Raw genomic sequence first — 21,518 nt, forward strand, 5'->3', positions numbered from 1 at the left:
GATTTGTTCACATCGAATGATTTGGTTTTTGACCATTTACCATATTTGAATGAGTGGTCAGAAATTGCATCAATTTCTGTGCAGACAGAGCGAACCAAGTGTCAAAAAGCAATAAACTGATTGATTATTGCATTTTTTGAGTCGATTCCAGAATCCGATAGAAATTTTGATAGTTGTATGGTGTCTGTATGGAATGTCCTAGAATTTTCAAGTTATCGTAATGCCACTGATTTTGGGATTGAAGATATGAAGATGTGTGAAGGATGTTCATTATCTATTTATTTTGTAGACATGCACCCTGTTTGACCAAGGAAGCATTAAATGATTGTTATTTTCCAAGAAATTGTTCAGTCAGAGTGGACCTAGTACTCGCATAATCACGAACCATATTCGTACTGTTCTACATGCCGTATCCAAAAATGTCAATACAGTTTTGTATAACATCCAAAAAAACAATAAACCAACTATACCATAATTGGTTTTTAAACAGTTTGGTGAATGGTAATTGCAAAAATAACAAAGTGGGAAATAGGCGGTTAAATTATGTAACCATTCAAAAATTCCGATTTTATTGTTACAAAATTTTTCGTTTACAATTTGTCAAATGAGCAATATACTATCAATGTTTCGTTCAATCTACTGTATCACGAATTGTTTCAGAATAGTTAAACCATACAGTTGCAGTATGGTGAGCTTATAATGTTTAATAGTATTTTAACCCTTTACCGTGATTTAGTGTTAAACAAAAAAAGACAAATTTAGTAATGTAACCACTAGATTGTATTATTTGTATTATTTGTACAGTTTTATCTAATCCAAGTTGATTTGCTTCTCCTGATTAATTGAAGTTAAAACCTGTTACACTTTCTGTCTTGTTAGAACGCTATTGTCTTTTAATTCTGAATAATAATCACTAACTCTGGTTGTTACCGTAATCCGGGTTAACATTGATCATTTTTTCCAATCTTTTCCGAATATATCGTAACTAATTGATAATATGACATGTTTCATATTTTTAAAACTAGTACTGCTATCTGGAGAAAGTACCTTTACATAACAGTTATTTGTTTGATTAATCACATTAAAAAAAGTGTACAGTCGATTTTTTTTATTTTGTCGATATGAGGTAACATTGATCAGCAGTAATTTGCCTTTTATTTCGAGAAAAACATGCCAGAAAACGTATATAAAATACTTTATAGACCCAGCTTGATAGTTCTAAGGGAACATCCATAGACTACGCCACAGGAAAATTGAATATTGTTGATCGTCCCTCTCTCTGACAGGATTTTTGTAAAACTTCATAAATTTCCATGTGGATCTTCAAACATCACGGGGTCATCGTATCCCGTGAACGCTTTAGGGGGGTTCCATAGGCCACTCGGTCCTTTTTCATAGAATTACAGACCCCATCCCCTTTTGTTCATGAGAAATCAAATTTTCATAGACCGTGATCTCCAGCCAGACACCCTCTCCCTAAGAAAGAGCGTGGGGTATTGGTGGTGATTCATGGACCCTGGACAGGCACTTATATAATAACATAAATCCATTGTCTATTTTCAGCATCAAAACAATGTATTTCATTGAACAATGCATAACAATTCATAAAAATGTTCAATTAAAAAACAAATTAAAAAACAAATAAAAAAATTTGGGGTGGGTAATGTCTATTACATTACCGCGGGGTTAACGTAGAACTACGATGGTTAATAATTTGTCATGTGTATGAATTTGTAAGTGTACTAATTTTGTATTGTTATTGATCGGATGAAGTTTTCAAAAATTAACTCTTTTGGACTCATTTTGGTAGTCCTGAAAAGAACCATTTGTCGTTCTGTGGTTCCGAGAACCAGTGTTTGGTGTTCCAGGAATAATGCCAGATGATTGAATTTGTTTGTTTGGTCGTTGCTTCCTTGTGTTGCTTGGTTGGGTATTCTGGCTCCAGCTGTAGTTCGCCAAACTCCTCCAATAGATTAGATGTTTGATAGTTCGGGTGCTTCGATCGTTAGAATCGATAGAATCGGTCCAGTGCTTTGGGCTGTAGCAATATCCATTGCATGAGCATTTAGGCTCTGTACATTGACACCTACTCATCAATATGCAGGCTTGGCCGCTATGATCCAGTATTTCACGCAGTTCGTCTCAAACCGTCACTAATCGATGATTGCCTAAGCGCTGCAGCTCATTCCTCAAGTCAACCCTCTTGGGAGAATTGCTGCTTTTGGCGTGATGGAACTTAAAAAATTTGGTAGAGTTTGTCAAAAATAGTCCTTGCAGTGAAGTAACCCGCGACAAACCAACATATACCAATTGCTGATCCTGGCTTTTGTCATAGTCGTATACGACCTCGGGGAAAGTTCCACCTTGCGACTTATGAACAGTAAAAGCACAGGCACTAACCATCGGGAACTGAATGCGTAAATGCAAACGCAGATTATGCCGCACAGTTTGAAAGTAACATAACATTCTCTATACAGGAGTAAAATTTGAATTTCAAAACCAAGAGCCTTACGTTGGCATGAAATATTTTGAACTCTTATAACTGTTTGCTGGTTTAACGAAATTCCTTGAATGGCACCTCAATTGAAAGACAAGACATCAAAGGGTCATGTCGTTTACTCATCTCACATACCTGTCCAAATAGTTTAATTACTGTTTTAAAATAGAACGTTGATTTCAAGCAAATTTATAAATAGGGGTGCTAGAGAAAATTTGACGTCATTTGCTTTCCATTCTCCGCTTGGATCGCATCTCAGCAGGCAATAGATCGTCTGGCTCTGACCGGGCGTGCTTCTCATGCACAGACATCGATAGCGAAGGACGCCCCCGTTTGTCTTGCTTCGTTCAAATCAAACTGTCGAGTGAGCGAGAGAAGATGCCGTCCGAAGCCAAAGTCATCACCGCTGCCGCCGCCAAGAAGAAGAAGAAGAAGAGGAAGCAGTCCACAGGAAAATTTGCGGTCGAACTGTGAACACGGTCGGGCAAGTCATTCTCGCTTTGCGCTTCACCGCTTGTTTGCGTTCACCCAGCCATCGTCATCGCCGCCATCATCAGATTTCGACTTAAGCCCGGTGATCCACTACCTGTTACTGTTGTGCGCCATCCTCGCCACGAAACTTTCGGTTCGTCGTATAAGCAAATAACTTGCTCAAATTTATACATTTGAGTTGAGGATTCCCCGTTTGACCATGGCAATCAACTGATAACATCCCGCAGTGTTATTTATCTGTAAAAGCATCAAAGCTAACAAAGCCATCGGCCCTTTTCAGGGCCATCAAATTAGTGGAGTTAAAGAGAAATATTTCCGACTTTATATATGACTTCTTATATTCCTAAATCAATTTCACGGCTTCATACAAAATTTCATTTGTCATGAATAATTTATGACTAAACATTTTGAGACTGTAATCGCGGACGCTGCTGCAGTGCCGTCGGGGTGAGTGCTCAACATTCCACAACAATTGTAAAATAGAGAGGCATTTCCAACAGCGTCTTTGATGTTCCATATGTTATGGGAACACTTTGATTTGCAAAATTATCACATGTAACAAAATTGCGACATATTTAGAATGCTTTTGAAAAGACATTCTCATTGAACAATTTTAATAATTTTGGCACCCATGGATCAGAAATTTACCGTCATAATGAAGAAAACTATTGATTATCTCGTATTGAATATTTAGTTAATGTCAACCATTCCAGCAATTCATGTTCGACCAATTTGTCACGCATTAGCATTCTCCGCAATTTTCAAGTAATTCCAAGCCCAACACATTATTGGCACATACCCATTCCCCAGATTGGTCGATCAGAAAGCGAAGAGCACAAAAGGGAGGAGCATCATCTGCTATTCTGAGGTTATAAAACATGCTTCCTTCGTCGGATTCAGTTTCATTCCAATTCCGCTTTCGAGCTGGTAAGAGTTCCTCCGAACTTGCTCAGCGAAAAGTACCTCGCTGCTAGAAATCTGCTGAGCGGTTAATCTTCAAGCTGCCAATCCAGCATCTGGTTTGTGAAATCGCTCAAGATTTCTAGGTTGACCGATCCGCGCTTCTAGATTTCGACTCGTGGTAAACTCGTGGTCACAGCATCCAAGCTCAATCGGCCCTTTGCAGAGCCAACATACGTTCATAAAAGGGTTTATTGGATGATATTCACTGATTTATCTATAATGATCTAAATATCGCGGTATACTACAATTTGGTTCACATAATTTACCCCACATAATTACATGAATTTGAGAATTTACCGCTGCAGCGCCGTCGGACCGTAATAACATCATACTACTCAGCATTGTATGGTATTTCTAACAGCATCGTTGATTTATCATATAATGGGGGAACACTTCCTAAATTCTCGAGTATGGAAATTGGAAAATGTATTAAAATTGCGACAGATTTTAAATACTGTTCAATAAACTGTTTCCTGACCAATTGTAATGAGCAACTATCTGTCGCAATTTTAATACATTTTTCAATTTCCGTACTCGAGAATTTTGGAAGCGGGGGCCATGACTGGTCATGGCTGGAAATATTTGTGGGGAGTAACTCGACCCTTTGCTGCAGGAATTTCATTATCAACTCTTTGGTAAAGCAGAAATTTTCCGAGGAAAATTCTGCTTAAAGTGAACTTTTTCAAAACAACTCTTATTGATTGGAATATTTATCAACAACTCTTTGTCAAGTAAAATCATCCTAAATAACTCTTTGCTCCATCGCCAAACCAAACCATTTCATTGAATTCATCAAGTACAAGAATATGAATGGTAAGGAGAGGCAGATGGTGTGTATTTCGCTGGCGTTAGTTTCCAACAGGTCGCCGGTTGGCGCTGACTACTAATCCGTCCACTGAATGTTTTTCAGTTGTTGCTTTCGCTTCGTTGCTTCGCTACTCGCACACTGCTGTGGCTTTCACGCGCTCTTCTTTGCTGCTCCGTTGCTTGATCCGTTCGTTATGCCGTTCGATTTGTGAATGAGCTGGGAGCAGAACAACCAGTGGTTTTATTTGCTCGAGCTCCGTTCACCGATGGCGAGTGGTGGGGTTCTCGCTTGGTTGTTTCATCACTCCGTTCGCTACTCGCACGCGATTGGTTATTGCTTTCGCGCTATTTTCGTTGATGGTGTGATTCTTCGCTGAGAAAAAAAAACTGCAACTCTTTTGATTTTTCATGCAAAATGACCAACTTTGATAAACTATATCTCAGTTATTTATGGACCGATTTGAATGAAATTTTCACAGAATATCAGACATAACTTAAATTTTAACATATATTTTTGAGTGATTTTTCCAATCACACGTTGAAAAGCAGTAACAGTTTGACTAAAGTGAATTTTTTGACGATTTTTTATAATTGACATAACTAAACATATTGAAGGAATAGCTTCATGGTATCTTCAGCAAAGTTGTAGATTTTGACGAGATGAATAAGTTTGCTGAAGGCAGTTTTTGTGTAAGGTTATCAGATTTTAAGATAAAAGTTTTGAATTTTTCGTCGAAAATTACAGTTTAGTCAAACCGTTATTACTTATAAACTTGTGATTGGAAAAAATATTCAAAAATATATGTTAAAACTCAAGTTACATCTGATGTTCTGTGAAAGTTTCATTCGAAAATATTTCCATAAATAACTGAGATCTAACTTACCAAAGTTGGTCATTTTGTATGGAAAATCGAAAAAGTTGCAAATGCATGTGAATAAGTTGGGGCCTTCCTTAGCCGAGTGGTTAGAGTCCACGGCTACAAAGCAAAGCCATGCTGAAGGTGTCTGGATTCGATTCCCGGTCGATCCAGGATCGTTTCGTAATGGAAATTTTCTTGACTTCCCTGGGCATAGAGTTTAATCGTACCTGCCACACGACATACGAATGCAAAAATGGAAACTTTGGTAAAGAAAGCTCTTAGTTAATAACTGTGGAAGTGCTCATAAAAACACTAAGCTGAGAAGCAGGCTCTGTCCCAGTGAGGACGTTAATGCCAAGAAGAAGAAGAAGAAGAATAATAATAAGAAGATGTGAATAAGTTCTCAGTTTATTCGACAAACCAGCTAAATATTTCGTGGGTGCACAACAGCAACAGGGTAGCGGATCACAGGGATTTAGTTGAAATCTGGAAACGTAGCTCAATCTTGAAATCTTTAGCGATTCTGGATTAACAGCTCAGCAGGCTTCTAGCAGCGAGGTACTTCTCGCTGAGCAAGTTCGGAGGAGCTTTTACCAGCTCGAAAGCGGAAATGGAATGAAACTGAATCCAACGAAGGCAGCATGTTTTATAACCTTGGAATAGCAGATGATGCTCCTCCCTTTTGTGCTCTTCGCTTTCTGATCGACCAATCTGGGAAATGGGTATGTGCCAATAATATGTTGGGCTTGGAATTACTTGAAAATTGCGGAGAATGCTAATGCGTGACAAATTGGTCGAACATGAATTGCTGGAATGGTTGACATTAACTAAATATTCAATACGAGCTATTGATAATGAATAGTTTTCTTTATTATGACGGTAAATTTCTGATCCATGGGTGCCAAAATTATTACAATTTTTCAATGAGAATGTCTTTTCAAAAGCATTCTAAATATGTCGCAATTTTGTTACATGGGATAATTTTCCTAATCAAAGTGTTCCCATAAAATATGGAACATAAAAGGCGCTGTTGGAAAAGCCACTCTATTTTACAATATATGTGAAATGTTGAGCACTCACCCCGACGGCACTGCAGCAGCGTCCGCGAGTACAATCTCAAATGGTTGAGTCATAAATTATTCATGACAAATGAAATTTTGTGTGAAGCCGTGAAATTGATTTAGGAATATTAGAAGTTATAAATAAAGTCGGAAATATTTCTCTTTTAACTCTTTTCCACAAATTTGATGGCTCTGAAAAGAACCGATGGCTTTGTTAGCTTCGATGTTGTTACGGATAAATGACACTGCTCGGACCAGCAAAACTCAGGGGGCTTCTGGTATTTGCTCCTAACGGGATTGCTTCTTGACCACCAATGATGATTTCATCACGAGTCGAAATTTTGAAGCGCGGGTCAACAGCTCCTCGGCCGATGAAATTTGCGGCGGCGATGAGGATGGCTGGGTGAACGCAAACAAGCGGTGAACCACAAAGCGAGAATGACTCGCCCGACCGTGTTCACAGTTCGACCGCAAATTCACCTGTGGACTGCTTCCTCTTCTTCTTCTAGGCGGCGGCAGCGGTGATGGCTTTAGCTTCGGACGGCATCTTCTCTCGCTCGCTCGACAGTTTGATTTGAGCGAAGCAAGGCAAACGGGGGGTCGATCGCTATCGATGTCTGTGCCTGAGAAGCACGCCCGGTCAGAGCTAGCCGATCTGTCGCCTGCTGAGGTGCGGGCCAATCGGAGAGTGAAAAGCAAATGACGTCAAATTTTCTCTAGCCACCCCTATTTATAGATTTGCTTAAAATCAACGTTCTATTTTAAAACAGTTATTAAACTATTTGGACAGGTATGTGGGATTCAGTAAGTAAACGACATGAAGCTTTGATGTCTTATCTTTCGATTGAGGTGCTAATCAAGAAATTTCGTTAAGCTAGCGAAAAGTTATAAACGTTTAAAATATTTCATGCCAGCGTAACGCTCTTGGTTTTGAAATTCCAATTTCACTCCTGTATAGAGAAGAAAGACGTACTTCTACGTCAAAAAAACTCAAACGGTTACAAACTTGTAGTTTAGATGCGCATGTTGGTCACTTTCGCGACCTGTTGCTTTTTCGATTTGTTAACCTGCTTTTTCTCTTTCTTTTCTTCCGGTTCCTTCTTAATCATCTGCTTCTTTAATTTGGTTTTTCGCTTCTCCATCGTCAGGTTCTTGCCTAATCCTCAATTCTGCGTTGTTTTCTTTTCTGTCCACTTTTTTCTTTTTTTGAATCGCGATCAAGTCATGTTCAGAAACGCTGGCTCCGGGTTGCACATCAACAAGGCGATGCTTTTTAGGGATCTGTCTCTCATCTTTTTGCCCAAAGCGTTCTTCCTTGAGTATCGTAAGTAGCTGCTCCGAGAAGGAGCTATTAGTGCTCGGCTTCTGCTCACCATTACCTCCAGGATTTCGCTTCAGTACAGCATATCTGTTGATCGGATGAATCCCAGCTGCTTCAAATCCGGCTCTCATATTTTTTGACTGGTGTTTTTGATCGCCTCCAGAGCTTTTTTCAACAAGCGCGGAAGAATATGCTTAGGAACACATCCCTTATTGGGTTCCTTCCAGCCTTCAATTCATAGAAATTTAAATTTTAGTTCAACTTTTATTTAGGATCATGATAATATAATACATGAGGTATATTTTAAAGTGATAAAAAATATAAAAATCTCAAGAAAGTTTTTGGTACTTTTGGCCGCCCATTTATATGGAGCTCGACCGTTGTGCCATCGGAATGGAGTCTGCCGGAAACAGCATTTTTGAAACTTGTCGTACCATCAGCACACATTTCATAGAAGAATCTGTGGAAGAAGACAGGATTTTAGTTTGCATCTTGCAAGTTTAGTGTAGATTCTGGGATTCCAGTGTGGATCCTTGTGTTCCAGTGTTAATCTTGGTTTTCTAGTTTGGTTCCTAGAATTTCAGTATTGATCGTGGGAATTGGGATTCCAGTTTGGATGCTGGTAAAACCTAGGAACCCAGTGTGAATGATGGTACTACAGTGGTGATACTAGGATTTCACTGTGGATCCAGGGAATTCGACAGGAATCTTAGAACTTCAGTATGGATCCTTGAAAGCCAACGTTGATTCTGGGATTCCAGTGTGAGTTCTGGGGTTCCAGTGTGGATCCTGATGTTACAGTATGGATCCTGGTAATCAGTGTGGATTTGAAGATTTTAACGTAGATCATGGGATTCCTGTGTGGATCCTGGGATTCCACTGTGGATTTCGGTATTTTAATGTGGATCCTGAATTTCCACTGTGATTATTGGAGTTCCAGTGTAGATCCTGGAATTGCAGTGTTGTTCTTGTGATACCAGTATGGGTCCTGGGTTTCCAGTTTGGATTCTGATATTTTAGTGCGGATTAGTGGATTCCAGTGTAGATCCCGGTATTCCAGTGTGGATTCTGAAATCCCAGTGTGGATTATTAGATTCCAGTGTAGATCCTAGAATTTCAGTATGGATCCTGGGAATTCCAGTATGAATGCTGGGAATCCAATGTGGATTCTGGGATTGTAATGAGGATTTTAATGTTTTAGTCTAGATCCTATGGTTTCAGTGTGAATCGTGAGATTTTAGTGTAGATTGTGTTACTACATTGGGGTTCCTAGGCTTCTAATTTGGATATTAGGATTCCTGTGTGGTTTGCTGTATTTCAATGTGGATTCTGGGACTGTAGTGTGGATCATAGTGTGTCAGTGTGGATCATAGGATCCTTGTGTGGATATTGGGATTTCAGTGAGAATCATGCTATTCCAGTTTAGATCGTGGAATGGTAAAGTGGATCGTGACATTCTTTTGTGGATTTTGGGATTCCAATGGTGATCTTGGAATTCCAGAGATGATTATGGTATTCCAGTGTGGATGCTGGTATTACAGTGAGGGTTCTGGCATTCCAGTTGGTATGGTTCCATGAGTATCCTAGGATTCCTGTGAGAATCCTGGGTTTTCAATAGCACTACTGTGGGAATCCGGTGAGACTTATGTTGAAATACTGTGAAAAGATAGAGCAAAATTTTTGAACACACATTGGGATTCTTACCGGAACTCTGTGATTTTTGTGAATGTCCAGTGAAAATCTCCTGGAAACTCTGAGAGGATCCAGTATGAGTTCGGTGGGAATGCTGTGAGAGTTATATAGCAAACAATTAGTACAGTCGCCTCTCCACATCTCGATATTGAAGGGACCATCGAGATAGGGAGAGATCGAGACAAAGAAACAATTTTTGATGAATACTAGATTGAAAACACTCCGTTGCCAAGAAAGTAATACACAAACAAACGTCACTTTGCGCTCCTAATTTGTTTTGAATCCCAAAACTTTGGTCTAGTAATCTTCGATAATGCACATATCGACATGCGGAGAGAAAATTGAGAACGAACAATCAACAGAAACACATCGAGATATGGAAATATCGAGATAAGGAGGATATCGGCATATGGAGAGTAAAAATGTATGCAGATTGAAGGGACCTATGAAACCATCGACATAGGGAGAGATATCGAGATGTGGAGAGTCGACTGTATTAACATAGCAGCATCGTTTTGTGGTGTACTTTTTATGATTTCAAAATAAACCTCGTGATGTTATTTTTAGCGTGTCTTAAGGATCAAATAATGTGTCTCTAGTAGATTTGGGGTTGCTGAATCAGACGCCGTGCTTAGAAATGTTCCAGCATGTCACAATTTTTTGCTACAGGTAGCCAAAATTGTATGAAACACTGGTTTCATTGATGATTATATAAAATTTGTATGATTTTTCAAGCTTTTAGTGATCTAATCGACCAAGCATGCACAATAGGAATTAAACTTTCATTTCAGATGTAATTTGGTTGGAATTGCACGATTAAATTTAGATTTAGACATTTTTTTCGTTTCTCTTATATTGCATAATAGAATACATTACTGAACTATCAAAAAATAACTTTTTAGCATCAATAATATCATGAAATATGTTGATAAGTATTGTTATACATATGAAGTTTGAATTCTGAGGCAAATTAGGCAAATAAATTGCCATACAAGGTGGCAAAATTGCATTCAAGTTGGCTGAAATGTCAAATTTTGCATTTTTTTAACAGCTAATATCTTGAAAACTAGACGTGCTATGATATTTTTGAAAGCGGAAATGGATTCAGCAATTTTTAATAAAGTAAATATCGGTATTTTGGCGCTTGGGACAAAAACGTGTTCCGCCGTGTTATTAAATAAATATTTCATATGATCCTTCATTCTTGTACCATTTACATTTAACCCTTCCTCGAATCCTTTCTTATCATGTGGTGAGTCAGGTGGTGAGCTGCCTTCCAAGATAAAGTCATACAGGTACTCTGTCTCCTGAGAAATCTGCACCCCTGCTTAAAATGATCAAAAAGACTGAACGGGTTAGAGTTTTAGGGCACTCAATCTCCCATGAAAACGTGTGGCGAAGGCCTGTGTGCATTTGACTCCAACTTCGGAAACTAGAAAGCGAACTTTTCTTCCTGGGGTGCGATTGCAAACTTCTCCTCCCCCTGGAGGCCGATCCCATTAGAGCCCGGGAGAAATAGTAACCAATCACAGCCACTCCAAGAGCATCCACCAAAGCTAACCCTTTTGTTTAGAGCTTACTGTTGGGCCAAGAACCAAGAACCCTGAGAAGGCAACGGAGGCGCTCTGGTGGGTCGCTTTCGTCAGTCGCCCAGGGGTCCCAACTGGTGCGAGAAACCCACTAAGCCTCCTCGGAGCTAAGCCACACAAAAGCTCCAGGTAACAAAATCCAATAATTGTTGAACCGTGAATGGAGGTGTTTCCAACAGACGACGACGCGAGGGCTCTTCGCATGGGGATTGGGCTCTTTTATGTTGCCTTTTCCATCTCTCAGCATGAATCGAAGCAAGTGGGTTACATCTCCTCATCATCTCTGGCACCTGGCACCTGACACGAGCCGAGGCTTACCTGATTTGGTATGATGTGGCTCCGCAGGATTCGCGCGGACTGGCTGAAAAGGCACGCAAAGCGTGTTGCCAGTAGGGTGTGTCAAAAAAAAAAACCGTGGAATGGACTAAAATATGCTCATTTAGAGAACTTTTGTAAATTTTTAACATATTCTAAAAAAATCGTTTGGAGTTTCCGCCATTTATAGATATCATCCGCGAAACAAAAAAAATCACTGGATCTCGCGTAAATCGTAGCTCGGCTGTTAAGCCCGGCTCTCCGCATAACACCTTCTAGCGTGATATTGAACAGCAGACACAGAAGTTCATTAACTTGTCGCAGTCCCCGGCGTAATTCAAACGAACTAGAATGTTTGCCTGAAACCTCCCCACAAATTTGCACACCTTCCATCGTTAATCTTAAAAATCTCGTGAGTTTCCCGGGAAATCTGTTCTCGTTCATGATTTTCCATGGTTCTACTTGGTCGACTCTATCGTTGGCTGCCTTCCTTCCACTCACTCCTCCGAGAGCTGTTCTGTTTCCCAGATTGTGCCTATCAGCCAGTGCAGACAAATGGCCAGCCTCTCCGAGCCTTTATGAGTTCAGCTATACCATCATTACCAGCAGCTTTTTTGTTCCTGAGCTGGTGAATGGTATCCTTAACCTCCCTTAAAGTGGGGACTGGTTGGTTGGACATGTACTCCGTTGTTCCGACCTTCATTGCTTGTGCTCTCAGCGCCATTCAGGTGTTCGTCAAAGTGTTGCCCACCTAACGCTTGTCCGTCAAGATGCTCCCATCCTTATCCCTGCCAATCTCGGCTCGTGGCAAGAAGTCCTTGCGGGATGTGTTGAGCTTCTGATAGAACTTACGCGTTTCTTGAGACCGGCACTGCTGTTCCATCTCCTCGCTCTCCGTCTCCTCCAGGCTGCGTTTTTTCTCCCGAAAGAAGAGTGTCTGCTGTTGCCATTTCCATCTATAACATTCTACGTTCTGCTGGATGCCTTGCTGCAGCATGACCGCCCGCACTGCATTCTTCTTCTCCTCCAGAATTCCTCGTCGAACCAATCGTTCCGTCGACTCTGTCTCTCGGATCCGATGTTGCTCTCAGCTGCATTGTTGATGGCTGCTTTCACTATTCTCCAGCAGGTCTCAAGCTGGGCTTCATCCAACTCACCTTCTTCCGGTAATGCAGCCTCGAGGTGCTGCGTGTATGCAGCTGCGACATCCGGTTGCTTAAGCCGCTCTAGGTCATACCTGGGCGGCTGTCGGTACCGTACGTTGTTGACGATGGAGAGTTTTGGGCACAGTTTACCCATCACCAAATAGTGGTCATCACTTGAAATGCTGTTCTCAGCTCGTGTGTGTTACCGCAGCTCTGGTAGATGGTATGGTTACCTCTAAACGTTCGCACCGTTTGTCCCTTCCAACACACTTCCTGCAACGCTACGATGCCGAATCCGCGGTCCTTCAACACGTCGGCGAGTATGCGTGTTCTCCCGATGAAGTTGAGAGATTTACAGTTCCACGTACCGAACTTCCAATTACTAGTCCCTTCACGTCGCTGTAGTCTTGGCCGATTGTCTCAGTTCGTATTCTCTCGTTGATTATTCATTGCTTCATTTTGTACGGTTGGGTTAGGGTCCTTCTCTGGCACTCGGACGATGAACAGCTGCCCCTGACATGGGGAACAGACGCTCCAGGTTTGCAGAAGCAAACCCACTCTTCCCTGTCAGCATACGACCAAGGTTCCCACCGGGGTTGGTTACCAAATCTTCCCTAAGGTACCCCGGCCAGTACCGCGAGGAGGTAGAGATAGTAGTTGCTGGGCAGGGAGCTAAGGACCGCACATAGTCTATTTCATTGATTCAGGTTCGCGAGGTACCAATGGTACGCCATGCCCAGCATTTACCAACCATAATTATGCCCAATAATACAATGAAATAAAAATAATAGAATTAATCTAGTGTTGAAAAATATATGTGCAAAATTTCAAAACATGTCAATTTTCATCAAAAACTGCCCATTTTTTATGAATTTATTTGACGAAACCTCTAAAAGATTTTTAAGTTGATTTGTTCTAGAAAAATGCTATAAATAGGCATATCTTTAAGTTTAATGTTGAGTACTATGACTTTTCGAACATTGATTTGTTTTTGGGACACCCTACTTGCCAGGCTCTTCGATCCAACATAATATATTATACACGGCTGCTTTGGGCTTCTTACGGAAGAAGGTAAACCATACCTGCTCCATTGCATGTAGGCTTTGTTGAATCAGGTGTGTGCTACCTTGTGAGGCTCCATTTAGCTGGATTGTTTTTACCTGATATGGCATTCTTTCACCCAGCAAAGTCTGATGCCCTGGTTGAATTAGGTAAATTTATCGTTCAAGGCAAGTGTTTCTTTCCATGGTGGGATTGGAGACTGGTGCAAATTTGCCCATTTATGGATATAATTTTTCATGCTGAAGGTGGAAGTGTGTGTTCTCGTTATGTTTCCGGCGAATCGGTTTTGGGTATGGGTTGTAAGGTTGAGCAGAGCCTCGGGCTTATTTATGCAGCAGTTATCTGCTTTTATCTTTGGAATCTGGAAAGCTGCGCGTTTGTTGCTAAGCTATCATCCAAGCAAGCGATATCGCCGAAATATGTATTAAAATTGCACACATGCTTTTGGAGCGTTCTGCTAAAGCTTTAGGATGAAGATGAATCAAAGTCAAACCTCAAATTTTCAAGTGCACAAATCTGGAGAACCGAACGTCCGTTGAAGCTAAAAACTTGATGGATTGGTGACTTGCTGGTGATGACCAATACTTTAAGTTTTCAGCTCAAACGAATGTGCGGTAATCCAGATGTGTGCTCTTTAAAATTTAAGGTTTGGCTTCGATTCATCTTCAACTTAGAAGCTTCTGCAGTGTAGTGCGCTGTAGTGTTAGTGTAGTGTAGTGAAAAATTTCAAATAATTATTGACAGACAGAAAACTCTGAGATTTTTTAAGTATGACTAGCTTACCCAACGTGATTAGCCACGTTCCAATGGAATTTGGAAGCGAAAAACTATTTATGATCTTACTGATGATGCTTATGAGATTGGTCGTATGAAAAAAAAAAATGAGTACTTGCTCAGTCTTTGAGCAGTTACTCAAATTCGTATGAATAAGGACTGTTCATTTAAGAAAGTGGACACGTGTTTTTTACACTAAACTGTGTATTTTCGAACAAATTCATGAGTTTATCTTTTGATACCTCCCATAAAATTCTGCACAACTTTTTTCGGAACTTTTCGAACTGCTTTTTGTACTGCTGTCCACATTTTCTTGAAAAAAAAACGATGGAGCTTGCTTCTCTTCCATCCTTCTTAAGGTGAAGATGAATCGAAGCCATAGTTCAAATTTTCAAGAGCACGGATCTGGAGAACCAAACATCCGTTTAAGCTGAAAACTTAATCGATTGGTCACTAGCTGGTGGTGACCAATCGATTAGATTTTCAGCTCAAACGGATGTTTGATTCTCCAGATCCGTGCTCTTGAAAATTTGAACTTTGGCTTCGATTCATCTTCACCTTAAGATGCCGTTTGATTATTGCCCAATATGTTTCAATGAGGCGTAGTTCTGAGCAATTTGATGGATTCGATCATTTTTATACAAATTCGACTTATTCCTTCTTGAGCATCTCCAAAGTAGCTGAAGCATAGTGAGCCGATGCTAGGTCTGGCAAAAACAATGGAGGCATGGTATGCTTTCAGTAGATGGGCAGAAGCCATTTTTTAATGCATTCAGTTCTGTAATTTTCGCCGTTGATTGAACCCGTCGTGAAATATGTAGTACTTTCATACCGCAGGAGCAAATTGCCTAATCATTACCTAATCATTTTTCCCAAATTTTTCTGTTGGGATGTATCGTACGTCGTCAGGTATATCTGTTTTGGCCACTGCGTTGAAAAAATTCAATTTGGACACTACGCGATCTAAGCCAAATCTCGGAACGGCAGTTTTTCTGTACACCATTTGTGCAGAAAAAAATTGAGTGTCGCCATGTCAATTCGACCCATCGCACAATGGTCGGAAAAAAGTGAAGTTTGGCCAAAACTATTTTTATCGCCTTAATCGATAAAATATGTAATCTGAATATGTTATTTGGCGTTTTTGTTGTTTCACAAGGGGTTATTCACAAATTACGTGACTTTAAAAAAAGATTTTTTTTAAATTAAAATTGTTATCAAACTGGGCTGAAAGTACAAGTTTTGTTTATATTTGATCGAGTTTGATCAAAATGTGTATGAATAGTGGTTAAATCTATTTTAAATAAACTTTGTATTTTTGCATTTTTCATCGTCAAAATATATGTAAAATATTGAATTATTCAAATGGCTCTAACTTGCAAATCAGCAAATTTCTGCAAAAAATTAAAGGTTTTTTGTAAGATCTAACGATGCTTTATGATGTGCAATATTCGAAACGGCGGCGACATGACGCGACAAGAGTTGTTTTTCATGTTCAAAATCATCAAAATTACTAAAGTGTAATATTGAATAGTATTAACACTTCAACTAAATATTTTTTTCCATCCTCATGCTCGATACAAGTGTTGAACCATAAGCTTTCAGATAGTGGGTAACTTTGGGGAAATATTGCATTCCGAAATTATGAATTTTGTGCTTTATTTTATTGTTACATTTTTCAATTTTTTGACTTCAGCCAGTTTGCCGTCATAAAAGTCATATAAATTTGAATTTTAGTTCAATTTAAATTAAGGATCATAATAATATAACACATGAGGTATATTTTAAAACAAAAAAAAATATAAAAATCTCAAAAAAGTATTTGGTAGTTTTGGCCGCCCCTTTATATGGAGCTCGACCATTGTGCATCGTTTAGAATTTATAATTTTTTTATGTCAACTTTTTTCTGCTGTCAAAATAAACACTTGATCACACTGAAACAAAATTTTATTTGTTTTTATGGAATTTTTACACCAAAATGCTAATATTTAGGCGTTTACTTTCTTAAATGAACAGTCCTTAATGCGATACTTTACTTAGAGTAAGTTCGAATTTCGAACATAACTTTTACTCTGTCAAAAATTGTGTTTATGTTTTTGACTTTACTTAGAGTAAGTTCGAATTTCAAACATAACTTTTACTCTGTCAAAAATTGTGTTTATGTTTTTGACTATTTTATTTTATATTGCTAAGAAGTAGAAGAAGAAAGTTTGTAGAACCGCTAGAACCTGCTGTTTAGTGCTTGCCGCTGGATTTTTTGGATTCTTCCCAGGAAAAGCCGATTTGCCGCTGTAAAATGTCCGACATGGATTTCTTCAACGAGGACCATCTGGAAGAAACAAGTAAGTAAATAGTGCCGGAACATTATTCGTGCAGTCAAAAACCGGCATTTTCACGGTTTTTCTTCAATCCTTTGCGTCGCAGCTTCAAAAATCAATGGACAAAATAATCTATTTGTTAGATCACTTCTGCGGTCATATCGAGAGCATGGTCTTCGGATATCGGTTCTGGTAAGGACCCTAAAGAGACACTTCCAGAATATCATGCACTGATACCTTTCGACGGCTCAAAATTCATGATTTTTTATCCAGAAGTGATTGAATATCATGTCATGAATTATAATGTTATTTTGACCGTTATCGGAACTCTTGATAGGTTCCATGATCTTCTGACGTTACGTTTCAAACAGATTCAGTTTATTGTTTCACGAGCGCCTTCACATTATTGATCTGAAAACTTTCTCTAAGAATTTACATTTTTTGCATTTGTTTTTGCATTAATTTACAATGATTTTTCAAAAAATATTAGAGTCTTTTTTTAATTTCCCCATCATTTCAATTTAACCTAAGCCTAAGCCTTCATCGCTTTAAAAACTTTCAACCCTTGCATCGAAAATATAATTCATTTGAAATTTTCCCTAATATTTTTTCAAAGTCGATCGAAAGATTTCGAAGTTACAGAATTTGAAACTTCGATGTCGGTGTAAAATAGTCTTTTACGCACTGTCGCCCAGCACACACATCTTGCCCGGCCGACGGTACAAACGGTAAAGAGGGTGTTGCATGCTCTCACGAAATCTCGTATCCGCTGCTCACGAATATTGACAGATCCATACGGTTGGTAGTATTGAGCGGTCAAGGCATTGACAGACCTGTTACATCGTAACGTCCCGAGGAGTAGAATGTATAACGCTAGACGATATTGATCATTTACCATCTCACATCCTTCTTCTTCTCCGGAGAAAATAAACTAATCACATGTAAGATCGAGAAATGGTCCCTTCAATTGCAGAACGATGCTTTTGGAAGACTACCTCAACAATATAGTGCAACACATCTGAATAGTTCAAGAGTATCAAAATAGCTCATTATGCATTCTACTTCTTCGTTTTTTGCCATTGTTGCTGACGTACAAAATGTGGATCACCACCATGCTACTATTATGTATGCCAAAATAAAATATGATCAGGAAAGAAGTACTGTTCAAATACGAAATAAATGGTTCTAGTAGATATGTTGATTAAGACAAAATAGCAGTAGCAAAGCCTCGCGCAAACTTGCTTCGATCAATAGCCATTTTAACAGCAATGCTTTCAATGTTCCGAATGTCAGTCTTTATCTGGCTTTTCTTCAGAAGATTTGCAACACTAATGCTCATAATATTTATTACTACCATTGTTTTTTTTTTCATGTCAATGTGTTCAGTGCAAAATATTGCTTTCAAGGGAGTATCGCTTAAGGCAAAGGTGTAATATATGCAACATATGTTGGTACAGCTGAAAAACAAATATATCTCACAGAAGTATCTACACTTAGATTTGAACACTTAGAAAACAGTTAAAATATGGGATTCAAAACCTACTTCTAGAAAACAGTATCTATCATATCGAATGCTCAAAAACTGATATGCATTAGTTAGCAATCGTTTTAACATGGCGTATAGTTACAAAACCACAACAAATGGGCTTTACTCCTTCAAATAGTTCAAAACAACATATCCTTGTATCGATCACACAAGCTTGATTCACACAATGTTTTAAGATGATAGTTCCACGTCGCATCCAGCATTTACTCCAAGAAACTTCCTCACGAGCTGCAAGCATCACGATCTTGATGAAACATTCCCACATTATTCCAGCTTGCATAAACAACGCTCCAAAAACCATATTGATTATCAGGTTTGCCCACTCTTTAAGATCTGGGCCCACAGTGATAGTTCGTGACAGCAAAATCCCGGCTCACCTTGCAGTAACATAAATTTTGTATTGGTTTCTCCCTCCCAGCTGTGAGACAATCAATTAGTAAAAACAAACAAAGTAGCCCTGATTTGCTGTATTCAGTGGCCCCATGACATTCGCCAGACTCCACCAGTAAGCATGTTTGGAAACACACACAGTTGCCTTGGAAGACGGGAGCTTGCACTTAGTGAAACCCGTTTCCGCTGGCCCCGTGACATTCCTCCATGCTTCCGAAAACTGCTGAGGATCCGCATTACATTCGCTATCATTGATTTGTTATTATTACACAGTGGTTTTTTCTGCAATCCTCCTGAAAACAACACAATTTACCTCAATCCGCCTCCTGGACAAAATAGCAATGAGATCCTGCTGTGGATGAACTACTTGAAACACAATCATGTTACTGGTCCCTCCTGCGTACCAAACAACACCATCATCATACAATCAATCGGATCGACGTTGCTAACAGCACCATTCACTTGATCGGCAAATTAGTAAAAAAAAACAGTATTCACAAGCGGCAACGCGCACAGAAATTAAAAACTAGCTGCATCAAAATCTCACAAAACACGCTTTACTTGCACTCACTTGTTGTACACTGTAGGACCAAAGTACCCTTTAAAGGGTAAAAAAGTACCCTTTTTGAGAGAAACTAGTTTAACTCATAAAAAGAGTAAAGGGCCTTTACTCTTTAAAGAGTAAACGGCTTGTACGTCAAACCAACGAGTGAATTTTACCCATTATCGGAAAAATAGCTTTTGAGAAACAGAGTAAAATTTACTCTTTTTTCAAATATTATTTTATATTTTTTTTCAGTCATTTTAATTTATTTTAAATGGAAATGAACAACACAAAACAAGCTTTTTATTTAAGGAAATTTTATTTAACTTTGCAAACCCATGATTAAAATTTAATCTCCATTAGGCTGCAGATAAGCGATATTTTCTATCTATGGCCATCATCGTTGCAATCCGGAACATCACGGGAAATGTGGTTATGTTGAGTCCCTTCAACTCTCCATCAACAAAATCGGCAAATCAGCACATTCGAAGTTTCTGAAACAACTACAAACACATTACAAAACATATTCTGATTGCACACAAGAACTTTTTGCACTTACCGGCATTTTTGACTTCAGCCCTCGTTTATATTTCTAGCAGTAATTGTTCTGAGACAATTTTGGTAAAAATCACCATCCAATCTGCACAAACTTAAGAACATTTTCACCCATTAATGAGTAAGCGATCTGAATTTGAAAATGGGCATAGATTACCCTCTATTCTAATATTTGAAATACCCCTTATTTTGACAGCTCCATATATGAGAAAAAAGTGGGTACTTTTTACACATTAAAGGGTACTGCCGAGTTTACAGTGTGTATGTGATGGGTGACAGTTCTTATACACGGTGTGCCAGAAACCGTTATTAACAGAAAAAAATGTCCAAGAATTTGGCACCTACCATTCGAAAGATATAGTATTCAAGCAACTTCTCCGTGAATTTGAAAATATTCTAACGAGGGAATCGAAAGTTATAGTGGTTTGAAGGTTTTGAGCTATTTTGCATGGGATATTCAGTGAATTTCACATGCTTATAAATATTCCTCAACTGTGCATCATTATTAATTTGTAAACAAGCCAAGTAACCATCAGCTTTGCATTAAGCATTCAAAACATGTAACATCGAAGTATTTTCCCTGTAAATCTGAAACCATTACGTTGAGAAAATCAGAAGTTACAATGATTTGTATATTTACCCTTTTTTGTATGAAGTTTAAATCAGAGCTTTTCTATGGTTATATTAATACACAGATTTTACAAATAAAATTGTCCATACGACTGACACTCGGCATTTAAAAGATGTATTATTCAAGCATCTTTGCAGCTAGTTCGAGAATACTTTATCTAGAGACAACATAACTAAAGTACTTTGAAGTTTTGGAAGTATATTTTGATTATTTAATTACCATGTTCAATGTTTCAACTACTACTAATTGCAACAAATTCTTATCAATATGTTGATCAATATGATTTAATAGCGTGAATGACCGCCTACTGTTGCTTCTCCGTTATTACAAGAGCAACTATACATGCACAAAGAACCAACGGATGCTGCTTAGGATTAATCGCACCACTCTTATAGTGGTAAGCTCCATCGAAGTTAATACGCCAATCGCGTATTATCCTCGATTTTACTATAGTAAAATCGAGGATAATACGCGATTGGCGTCGTAACTTCGATGGAGCTTACCACCATTAGTGTGTAAGTAATGGAGTTCTCATTCCTTATAATAAGCAGGACGCGGTACTGCTGCGTCCGAATACAGGTCAATTGGGGTTATGGAATAAATATTTACGTGTTACTATCTTTGAGGAAGCCGTTGGAATCCTCTGCACTTCCACGATAAGTCAATGTAGTTTGGAAAATTGGAAGGGGTTATATTAAAGTTTCGTCTTGGTAAACAAAACGCTTAATTACAATAGTCCTAGGGATCATCACATCATTTTATCTGGTTATACCCTGTTATATCTCCCTCAAAACATAATGAAGTCAACAACATAATGAATATAATAACATAAAAAGTAACCCTTCTTATGCCCAAAACATGACTGAAGAATCAATATTACGATACCTTTGATGACGAACCATTCAAAGATTTTGCATGATGCAAATCATGCAGCATCAATTCAAAAAATAATCTATCAG

Source organism: Aedes aegypti, chromosome 2 (genome assembly GCF_002204515.2).
Source record: "Aedes aegypti strain LVP_AGWG chromosome 2, AaegL5.0 Primary Assembly, whole genome shotgun sequence".
In the NCBI taxonomy this organism is placed as follows: Eukaryota; Metazoa; Arthropoda; class Insecta; order Diptera; family Culicidae; genus Aedes; species Aedes aegypti.